This window comes from Leuciscus leuciscus (assembly GCF_965113295.1).
Source record: "Leuciscus leuciscus genome assembly, chromosome: 17".
Taxonomy (NCBI): Eukaryota; Metazoa; Chordata; class Actinopteri; order Cypriniformes; family Leuciscidae; genus Leuciscus; species Leuciscus leuciscus.
In genome coordinates, this window is record NC_138741.1 from 36795821 (window position 1) to 36808020 (window position 12200).

The window sequence follows — 12200 nt, forward strand, 5'->3', positions numbered from 1 at the left end:
TCTGACAGAAATGGTGGCCATCTTGAAAATGGTCACCATCTTGAATTTGAGCGGCACACACCTTTTTCCATGATAATGTTCCTTGAAGAATATTTGTACCAAATTTCATGATAGCAGCACCATTTGAAAAAAAGATGTAAGGATTCAAGAGAAATGGCGGCCATCTTGAAAACTGGTAGCCATCTTGAATTTTTGAGGGACAAGCACCGTTTTCCAAAAAAACATTCTGAAGAGTATTTTCACAAAATGTTATGCCTACATCACTGTTTTAACAATTGACATAATGAGCATTTTATAGAAATAGCGGCCATCTTGAAAAAATGGCTGCCATGTTGAATTTTTCGGTGGCCAACGCCTTTTTCCCAAAAAGTGACCCTTAGAGAGTATCTGTGCCAAATTTCATGCTTTTATACCAATTTGAACGATTCTCTTGAAATATGCCATTAATCTGCTGCACTATTACTATAATATTTTGTCCCAAAATACTACAAGATTCCTATAGTTGTTTTTCATAAGGGATGTCTCATTCACATCAGCGTTATCAGCTGAAGGCTCATGATGCGAGCCGTGAAACTATGGAGTAGACTGCAGTCTGTGAGTTACTAGAGGACTTTATAACTTCTTAAGTGATCACCGTTTTACAAAAGGATTAATAGTTTGGAGTGAAGCATACGTACAATTGGTAAGTGACAAGGTTTTATGGAGTTATAGCATGCAACATAAGTTGATTGAGTTATAGGCTAATGTTACCGCTACAGCTGCCGCGATGTCTTGGAGATTCAACCAGCTCACAAAATATGTCTGGAAACGACACCTCCGGCCATTTGGTTGGGTCATTGACCCAGTTTTTAATTAAATAAGGCCTAGCATAACCTATTGCAGTTAATTTTACAATGTACCGTTTGCCGGTCGGCAGGAGTCAATGACTCGCAATATCACATTTTTGTCATTCAAATACACACGATGCTCGCAGTGTTTTCCCCCACGCCGACTCCACCCTCGCCACGCCCCCAACTATGACTAGATGTCGACTGTATGTATTGAAGGCAGGACTCCGCTACCGACTTCTCACCAGCAGCAAACAGACACGTGACCGCAGAGGAGCTGAAGTCTCAAACCTTGGCCCCTATGGTCTCTCTGGCCCTCTCTTCCCCACGACGAATGTAAAAGTAATAATCTATATATATATATATGAAGACTTCAGATGCAAAAGCCTCTGAGTGCCATCGGAAACTTTCTTCTAAAACAAGCATTTTTATCGAGCTCGTATATTTAAAGGGATAGTTCACTTTGAAATTAATTTTTGGTATGTTTTAGCTTACCTCAAGGGCATCCAAAATGTAGGTGTCTTTTTTTCCACAGTAGTTTCAATTTTGATATTTTTAGGTCAAACCGTTCTTGTCTGTCAGTCATATAATGCAGGTCTATGGTCACTGTCTCAAAGAGCATGCACAGAGTCCAAATTAAAACAATTCCCCATCGTAAGTACACATTGATGGCCTAAGACACGAAACGAGCGGTTTGTGTGAGAAAACGAACAGTATTTATATAGTTTTTACCTCTTGTACACAGCCATGTCCAAGTGATCTGATCTGACGTGTACGCAGACTGGTGCATAGATATATACACTAGATGTCGCCTTAAAGACATTCGTTCCAATGAACTGCCGTAGACAAGGCGACATCTGCACAAACCGCTCGTTTCGTGTCTTAGGCCATCAATGTGTACTTACGATGGGGAATTGTTTAATTTGGACTCTGTGCTTGTGTTTTGAGATAATGACCATAGACCTGCATTATGACTGACAGACAAGAACGGTTTGACCTAAAAATATCAAAATTGAAACTACTGCGGAAAAAAAGACACCTACATCTTGGATGCCCTTGAGGTAAGCTAAAACATACCAAAAATTAATTTCAAAGTGAACTGTCCCTTTAAGTTCAGTAATTTCACTTTAATGACAATTAATAGGTACTTTTCATTGCCATTTAAGTGAAATAACTGAACATAAACATACAAGCTTGATAAAAATGCTCTTTTAGTAGAAAATTGCAGATGGTACTCAGAGGCTTTTGCATCTGACGTCGTCATATATATAAAATGATATTTTTTTTATTTAAATGACTATTATTATCATAAGTAGATAGGCTATCTTTGCATTAGACAAGCATTATTTCTGCCATCTGTAGCCCGAAAATTATTGCCTGTCCTTTGGTTTATATAATAGTAACTTATACAACTACATTTGGATTATTAGACATGTAGAAATAAAGTGAATCTGCAGAGTGTTGCATTCAAAGGCATGTAATTGACACAGAGAAGAAAGAGTTAAAACTCTCCACATGTGCTCGCGCTCATGACTGCTACTGAACATCTGAACACAAAAAAACAAACAAAAGTACATCGACGGATCTTCTTCTGTCTGTTCTCCAAAATATAATCAAATGTATATTTCTGCAAGCATGTTTAAACTGGTTAACTGTGTCTACGGCAGGCAAAGGCATTCGTTTTCAAGTCGAGTTCGCACGCCACTGCGCAACAATACACACAAACTACCGCGGGATGGCGGGTGTTCATAAACTGTGAACAATGGTAGCTTATTTAATGTATAAATTAATGTATATGTCCAAAAAAACAGGTAATGTCATACTTTCTAGTAGTGCTATCGTGGCGTAATAATCTGTTTGGTTTTAAAATGTATTACCTGAGTGAAATGAAATCGAATATATCGTCCTGTGGAATCATTCATTCACAGACAGCATATGAAGATGTTCAACTAATAAAGATCTTCATCACTGGCAAAAATATGATGCATTTGAAGATATTTAGAAATATTAATTAGAATAATTATTAATATTGACAGTTGCTATTAAATGGTTTACCTCATCCTTTAGAAAAGGTGCAGTCGGCAGGCCATCTCTCTCTGAACTCCTCAACTACTGTAAATACATAATGAGCAAACATCTCATTTGATATGACAAAACAATACAGTTGATTATAAAAATGATAAATACCAGACATGTTCACAAGTCCCTAAAGGCCAAGTCCAAGTCTTTGTACCTAAGCAATATTTAAACAATATTTATTTCAGGAAACCTAGTTATTGTAATTATCAGTGTTTTGAACTTTCAAAACGGATTTCTACTTCAAAAATGTATAATATAGCACATCAATTATTACTTAAATCATTTATTAATGAATGAATTTATAATAAATGTATTCACAATATATAAAATACATAACATTATGCCATTTGGAATGCAGGGAGAGTCACCACGGAAAAAAAGAAAAAAAAACTAAACGTGCTGTGTATTTTGAGCTATTTGAGTTGCCGTAGTTTGCTGTAGTTCTAGGCAGTGATGGGTAATGTAGTCTTCCAGAGAGCGCCGGCGGTAACAAACCCTTTGTATAAACAAGCGATACAGTGAACAACACAAAGAACAATATTCCCGTCAGTGTGTCGTTAATACACACCAGTGACTCTTTAGAAACGCTGGATTGAATAGGCAGGACACCGCTAGTTAACAACAGCATTGACAAAAGCACCCAAAAGTGTGCGAAATCGGCAGCACTGGTGAATTAGATCAGGCCATCAGTTTGGGAAGAGCACAATATACATTATATATGACAAATAACATACAGTCGATTATAAAAATGATTAACACATACCAGTGATTCTGCAGAAACGCTGAATTGAAGGCAGGACTCCGCTACCGACTTCTCACCAGCAGCAGACAGACACGTGACCGCCGAGGAGCTGAAGTCTCAAACTGCGCATGCGTTCAGGGTTCAAACTGCGCACGCGCTAAAAAAAACATGCGAACTTCAATGAAAACTAAAACGATTTAGTTTGAACAAGAAAACATTGTACGTTTTCATCATTTAAGTAATGAATTTGTTGAATCAACTTAGTATGATGCATGAACACTTCCAATAAAAATATCTCAGTTCATTTTACTGTTTTATGTTTATTTGGAGAACTGTCAGTAAGTTGGCTTTTTTTATTGTGAACTTAAAAATATCTGTTTTCTGTTTTAATATTATTTAAAATGTAATTTATTCCTGTTATCAAAGCTGAATTTTCAAATTCAAAGAATAGAAGAGAAAGTGTTAGTATTAATGGATCAAGTGTTGCTGAAAAAGATGCGTCTTCAGCCGTTTCTTGAAAATGTCCACGGCCTCAGCAGCTCTGACTGAGTTAGGCAGATCATTCCTCCAGCAGGATCAGTCCAGGTGAAGGTCCGTGGAAGTGATTTTGTGCCTCTTTGAGATCATGGACCCACAAGACGACGTTCACTTGCAGAGCAAATTTAGCAAGTTTATAGTTAACTGGGTACTAGTAATTGTGAACAATTTTAATAGAGAATTCAACAAAAATTTGGATTTCTTCTTTTTATATATATATATATTTCAATTTCTTTAGAAGAAACAGCACTGCATTGAATACATTAACCAAAAAAATAAAATAGACACCAACTAAAAAACAAAACAATAACTGACTCCTCAACAAGTAAGAAAAAAACCGTACATAGTTCTTAAGAAACTTGTTGTTCTTACTGTTATCAATGAGTTCAAGAGATTTTACAATAAGGGAAATCTCAGCAATAAAGACATCAAATCTAGGCAAAGTCTTGAGAAATTTGTTTTTGTGAATAAAAAAACAATGAAACACAAAGAAATTAACAACATTATCAATAGCATAGTCACTCCCAGAAAAATAGAGGAATATATTCTTCAATGAAAAGTTGAAATCACATTTGATAAAGTGAGAAAGATAACAACCCAAGCTCTCCCAAAGAGGCTTAACCTGATTACAGTGGTGGAATAAATGAAGCAAAGTTTCTTCCTCAACTTTACAAAATACACACAGGTCAGAGAGATCAACAAATTAGGCAATTTGTGAGTTGGTTGGGTAACGTTAAACATTATGAAGAATCTTAAAGTGTACCTCTCTACTTTTATTGGACATACAGTATTTCTCTGAGAGTAACCACGCCCTCTTCCAGTGAATACTGTCAAAAAAATATTCCAGAAAGATTTACATCGAGGGGATGTGTAAACTGTGTAATGTAACAATAGCTTTATAAGTTTACTATTACATTTTTTATCAATAAGGCTAACTCCATCCAATAAAAGTTTGGCCATAATTGTTTTTCTCTCGAATTTGGATTTCTTCACCACTACTACTAACTGGTTTGATGACGCATTAGTGATACTGAAAGCTGATTGGCCTTGATGGTTATATATGCGGAAATGGGCAAATTTAATTAATCTTGAGTTTAAGATGATGTCCGATTTATTCTCCCTTGTGCCTTTTTATGCGCATTTTCCACGGATTTTAATAATAAAACTGGTTTGAAACAAATAATCTCATATTAAAGAAAACATTAAATGTGTAACTATTAATAATCAGATTCGATGTGCGCGTGCATGCCTATACTGCCTATATTTACACTTGAACCAATCGCTATCTGTGCGCGCATATGAGTGATTTGAATTTTAGTTGCTATGGCGACGCATTTTATGAATCAATCTGCAATCTGCATGTATATTTACACTTGAACATATCGCAGTCTGTCGATTGAGAGACGAGGCGAATTGACAGACTTTTTGCAGAGAAATTTCTATGCAAATCTTGAGACTTTGAAGCTGTTTTCTGGATTTCTGAGAGGAGACTTTTATTCTAGAAGGACATCGGGAGGATATATCCTTTTTATAGAGTTATATTTTTGAAAGCATCATATAATTTCCGAAAATACTTTTATTTCATTGTTCTTTTCTAATTTTAGAAGGAGTTTATTTAATTGTTTGTTTTATTATTTATTTTTAGGGGAGTATTTCTGAGGAGATTTGTATTGTATTGTATTGTATTGTATTTTGTGTTGTATTTTGTATAGTTTTTATTTCAGTTTGCAGGAGAACGTCGATGGCTCACATGATGGGCGAAAGAGGAGGTGAGTGCTTTAATTTTTCATTTATGGTTTATGGTATGATGTTGTACAATGACTGACTACATTAATGTGAAGAACCCATTTGATCACATTTATTTGATTCCTTGCATGTGAAATAAACTTTTGAATTTGAGTAACTGAAGTAAAAATTAGTAATTGACCACAGACATTGATTACTGATTATTATTATTAAAACATTACTAATTATGTGATGTGTGAAATATTCCATCCTCAGACCACTCCAGATGGAGAGCTGCTTTCTCTCAGACGGCTGGTCAGGAGGTTTGGACGAGGGTGATGCAGAACCCAGATGATGGACGTCCGTCCACTTCATCTGAACACTCTCTCAGAGGTCAGAATAGGCTTTTAATAAAGAAGTAATGGCTTAGTTTCTATTTCTATTTTCAATGGCTGATTTGTCATTGAAAATAGAAAGTTGAACCAACTAAAGTAACGGTAACACTTTATTTTGATGGTCCCTTTTGAATATTCTGTCGACTATAAGTAACTTTACAACTACATGTCAACTTATTCTAACCCTACCAGTCTACTAATACTCTACTAATACTCTAATGAGAGTTAGTAGACATGTAAGTGCAGTGTTACTTATAGACAACCGAATATCTTAAAGGGACCAAAATAAAGTGAAACCAAAGTAACAATTTGATGTGACCACTGATATTGATTATTAATATTATAAAAAATGTATGAAACAAAAACAGTTTTTGATGTCTGAAATGTTCCATCCTCTGCTTCACAGATTCTTCTCCGGGCATCACGTCATCCTCAGGTTCGTTCCTGTCTGAGGTCCCTGTCGAGAGGAGGTGTAGAGAGTCTTCCTCAGGTTCGTTCCTCTCTGAGGTCCATGTCTGGGGGGAATATGTGTTTTTTGCCAGAGTGTTTCTGGGATTTGGCCGAGCTAGATGTACGTTCTATGTTGCCTTGTTCAGTAAAGGTTCACCAGATTACGAACGTCTCCTCATGTTATTCAAATATATTACAATCCTCAGGTTCGTTCCTGTCTGAGGTCCCTGTCGAGAGGAGGTGTAGAGAGTCATCCTCAGGTTCGTTCCTCTCTGAGGTCCCTGTCGAGAGGAGGTGTAGAGAGCCGTTGAGTCTGAGCAGCCGAGACTCGTACAGCGTCGAGTGGAGGTGGAGTGGCGATGGATTGGAGAGCCCAAACCAACAGGGTTTGTCCAGTTCCGACAGCCTCGAAGGGTTTCTGTGTCCTCCGCTGCCGGGTCAAGTTCCTGTCGAGCCAACAGAGACTTCAGATGGCCGAACTGCTAAGGGTGCCGTGGAGGCTTCTCCAGTGAACAAGAGCTCAAAAGGTGAGATATTTTAAAATATTTGAATTGGACGTTCATCTAACATTTTCAGAACATTCCGAGAACCTTCAAAAGTAACGTTCCCATAATGCAAAATTATAAAATAGAATGTTCCTTTAACCAAGATAGAACATTTTTGAAACGTTGAAAAAACTGGACGTTTTGAACGTTCAGGGAACATTTAGAAATAATGTTTCCTTAATTGAATGGGAATGTTAGCAAAACGCTCTCAATAAGGCATGAACTTGATGGCACTTGCGCTGTCTGACACACACCAGAAACACACACACAGAAAGCCGCTTCTCGACAGCATACGATCCAGAAAATAATTATATTTCACCACTTATTGCTCTTGAATTGTCAAAATGGCTGTCGTGCCGAGCATTACAGAGTCGGTTATGTCATAAATAAGACATTGCTATGCATTTAATAAAAGTCAATGTTTAATATAATATAAATATATTGTAAGATATGGCCCATATGATCTTTGCCATTACCAGAACTGAGCCACACATGTGCCAGAGTTGGCCAAATGAAGCCTGGAAATGTATGTTTTCTTTTTAACAAAAGATCAGATAAAATAAGAAAATGAACTTTATCGTTGACACGGAATCACCAGGCTCCGCCCTCGTAATCGAGATAATTGTGAAATAAAATGACTATTAATATTGTGAAATAAGATGTTGGGACATTTATGCAGGCATTAAGCAGAAGTCAGGGGGATAGCGTGAACAATTCCCATTACTTTAGATTTGTAACATTACAGATAAGAATTTAACAGTAAAATGTAAGTTATGTCATTGCTTAATTTGACGTCAGAGATGTGTCTAATAGTTGTTTTCAATTGTTTTTTCTTCATTTCAGAAAAAGCTCCAGAACGCAGGAAGAGGGAAATAGCTGGTTGTTTCCTCCGGCTCTGGAAGGCTTTGAAGTGTGTGTTCTGCTGCTGTTCCTGTAGTGTTGTGGATGTTGTGGAGGCTTTTGTTCCTGATCCTGAACCATCATCACCCGCTCCAGATCACTCCGGCGTCAAGCCAAATCATGGTAAATCATTATTTCTCCAACATTATTTTCAACAGTATTATCTTGGTTTCCACTCAAAATAAGGCTTGTTTTTTAGAGAATATTAATATTATTTCCCCCATTATAATATTATTTTCTCGACCAGCACTGGATCTAGCAAGCTAATAATTGTCTCATATTATTCTGTTTGTTTTTCAGAGTCCTTTGAGTCTCTCTATAATGTGGGAAAGATGATTGGATCCGGAGGATTTGGCAAGGTGTACCTGGGAACACGCAGATTTGATGGCAAAAAGGTCAATCTTACTTAATTGTACAAACATTTTGCTCTTGCAAAACACATTTAAAACAATTTACAGATGGTTTAATACTCAGTGCAAGTTCAGGCGCTAGAATACTGTTACTGTTATTGAAACTGGGATGTTTTGTTTTTTTTGCAGGTTGCCATCAAGCGGATGCGCAAGATTCACAACGATCGTTATCTTAATATTGTAAGTTGTCCAAAAGCTGAATGTGTATTGAGTTGTTTAAGTGCAGATTACTGTAGTTAATACACCCGTAGGAAGCATTAGGTGTAAATGTGATCAACAAATAAGCCTAGAGGCACCAAATAACTTTGAGCTGAAAAGGCTCTTTTGAACGGATCTAAAAAGATCAAAGAAAAGTACATTTCAAAATGATGTTTTCTTCAGATTTTTACCCAGCTAACCTTCAGTCTGCTACTTCTCTCTAGCCTGGGAATCCCGAATCTCTTGTTACAGAAGTGGCGCTGCTGATGATGATGAGGCAAGAACCCATAAGCCCCTTCGTCATCCGACTATACGAGTGGTTTGAAGATCCTAGAGATTTCACTCTGGTTATGGAGTATCCCGAACCCTGCGAGAGCTTGCTGGACTTCATCACTCGTAATCATCAAGTGTTTGAAACAACAGCACGGGTCATCATGAGACAGGCTGTGCTGGCAGTGCAACACTGCATCCATCGTGGCGTTTTCCATAATGACATTCATGCGCAGAATTTCCTGTTGAAGAAACCCCCGCTACAGCTCAAGCTGATAGACTTTGGCTGCGGTCAGCTGTTTAGTAGCGATGGCTACGACAGCAAAATATACATTGGTGAGCATTCTGGGAGTGTGGAAACCTGAATGTATAGACTTACTAATTATTTGATGCTTTAAAAAAAAAAAGCTCAACAATGTGCAAATGTCTTTCTTCCAGGAGTTCCGGATTACTGCCCACCTGAAGTCTTGACAGAGCCTCGATTCCACGCCGTCCCAGCAAATGTCTGGTCTCTAGGAGTGTTGCTGTACCAGATGGTGAACGGATGTTCTCCTTTTCACAATAGAACGGAAATCACACAAGCCAAAGTTACATTTCTGAAACCCAACTTATCCAAAAGTGAGTGAATAATATTGATAACATTGATAAACACACACATAAAGCAAAGGCTTTGTACAGAAACAGTTAAAGGTGAAGTATGTAAGATGTTTTATATATAGCTGTTTTATTTGGTCATTTATTCCACTCGCTGCCACTAGTGTCACAGAAACGACATACTTCACTTTTAAACTGAAGATAAGGAACATTTTACAGTATATTAATCATGTTTTAGATGCTGTTTTCAAAAATGCCAGGTCACATGCTCATGACTAACCAGCTCTCTCCTTATTGTACAGAATGCAGGGATCTGATTAGCCAGTGTCTAGCGCGGGATCCGACTAAACGCCCGACGTTAGAGCAGATGTTACAACATAAATGGATTAGTAATGGTCTACAGTAGATTGGAGAAGTTCAGGAGATTCACACCATCAGTTTCAGGTGTGAGGAAGTGTAACAGGCAGAGAAGGATTATTATCTTTTGTCTTAAATTCTGGATTATTTGTAGTGAGATTTTCAAATGTGTGTTCATTGTAATGTTCTTGTTATAGTCAAGTCACCTTCATTTATATAGCGCTTGATACTATACAGATTGTTTTAAAGCGGCTTCACTGTAGTAAACAGGAGAATAACAGAATCAGTGAACCAAGCAGAATTCAATTCTGTTCTAGCTCTAAAAAATCATTCATGAGTTGACTTGTTCATATCATCTTTGTATTGGATAGGAAATCACAGCTCACAGGCGGCTGCTCTGCGCGGGTGTGTCCGACTACCACGTACCCGGCCGTCAGCGGACTAGTTCACCGGTTAGCAACCTACAATGCTCTGACAAGAGGTTTGTGTTTAAAAACTCTGGCCAATCAGCTTCTCATCAGCCATTGTCTTTCTCCATCCAAACTATTATTTTTCACCGGTGGGTAACTGATGTTAAAGCAAATGACTCTGATGAAAATGAAAATAAGTCTAAATACGTTTTAAGTGCATCAAGACTTTTAATAACTATTCTCCTGTTTATTGGAAATGTTGAGCTAAATCCCGGGCCGGACTCAAATACTTTTTTGACAACTTTAGGCATATTGCATTTGTGGGGACTATTAGCATTTGCAAACTATAGCAGATTTCTTACCGCTGTACCGCAACCACAGCGCATGTTTTTACTGATAACTCGCGAATATTTCCTCCATTCTAGACTTCCAACCCCGATTATCTTTACTCCCCCATTTTTTCCGATCTTACCCTCTGAAGTATCTTCTTCTAGTCCTTTAGTCAAAACAGTTAAAGTACAAAGAAGAAGACCTCATCCAAGAAAAAGTCCAACTAATTTAAGTCAACTCGGTAGCACCAGAGGCTTTAAGATTTGCCATTTAAACACCCGAAGCCTTGTTCCCAAACTAGACGAATTTAAAATCTTGCTTGCGCAGTCGAAAGCACATGTAATGGCAATCTCTGAATCATGGTTAACTCCTAATATTACAGATTCTTTTATGAATTGTATGGTAAAGACCGCATTAGCAAGACCGGCGGCGGAGTGGCCTTCTATGTGAGTCGGAAATATGCACACTTGATATCAAAGTTTGAAACCGAAACATTAAAACTGATCGTACATTTTACACCTCAACATGCAATTACCATTATTGTCACCTACAAACCCCCTAATGTCAGTGAAAGTTCTTATCTATCTCAGCTTTCTGACATAATTAAATCTGTTATATCAAAGGAGCTTGTAATTCTGGCCGATATCAACCTTGACTGGAATGATAGCTCATCAAAATCTTTAAAAGCTATTGTAATGAAACTCGGACTGTATCAATTAATTAAGGATCCAACAAGAATAGGCAAAACACGCAGCTCCATTTTCACATTTAGCTCCTAAACTCTGGAATGGCCTTCCTGATATTGTTCGAGGCTCAGACTCGCTGTCCCAGTTTAAAACTAGATTAGCATTCACATAATACTTACCTTTTATTCTACAGCTGAAGAGACGACGCGACGCCTGGGAAGAGACGACTCGACGCCTGGGAAGAGACGACGCCACGCCTGGGAAGAGACGACGCGACGCCTGGGAAGAGACGACCCGACGCCTGGGAAGAGACGACGCCACGCCTGGGAAGAGACGACCCGACGCCTGGGAAGAGACGACGCCACGCCTGGGAAGAGACGACGTGACGCCTGGGAAGAGACGACCCGACGCCTGGGAAGAGACGACGCCACGCCTGGGAAGAGACGACCCGACGCCTGGGAAGAGACGACGCCACGCCTGGGAAGAGACGACCCGACGCCTGGGAAGAGACGACGCGACGCCTGGGAAGAGACGACCCGACGCCTGGGAAGAGACGACGCCACGCCTGGGAAGAGACGACCCGACGCCTGGGAAGAGACGACGCCACGCCTGGGAAGAGACGACGCCACGCCTGGGAAGAGACGACGCGACGCCTGGGAAGAGACGACGCGACGCCTGGGAAGAGACGACGCCACGCCTGGGAAGAGACGACCCGACGCCGGCGATATGTTGTGCCCTAAATTAA

The 12200-nt window shown here is 38.8% G+C and overlaps 1 protein-coding gene across 2 annotated transcripts in view; it reads right to left on the reverse strand.

Moving 5' to 3' along the window:
• Positions 1 to 611: 611 nt before the first annotated feature.
• The window catches only part of LOC309479488 (uncharacterized protein), a 53708-nt gene continuing 42119 nt past the window's right edge, over positions 612 to 12200 (reverse strand). For both annotated transcript variants that reach the window (XR_014199225.1, XR_014199226.1), the window contains one exon: positions 612 to 1118. The gene's annotated coding sequence lies outside the window, so the exon portion shown is untranslated. The remainder of the gene's footprint in view (positions 1119 to 12200) is intronic.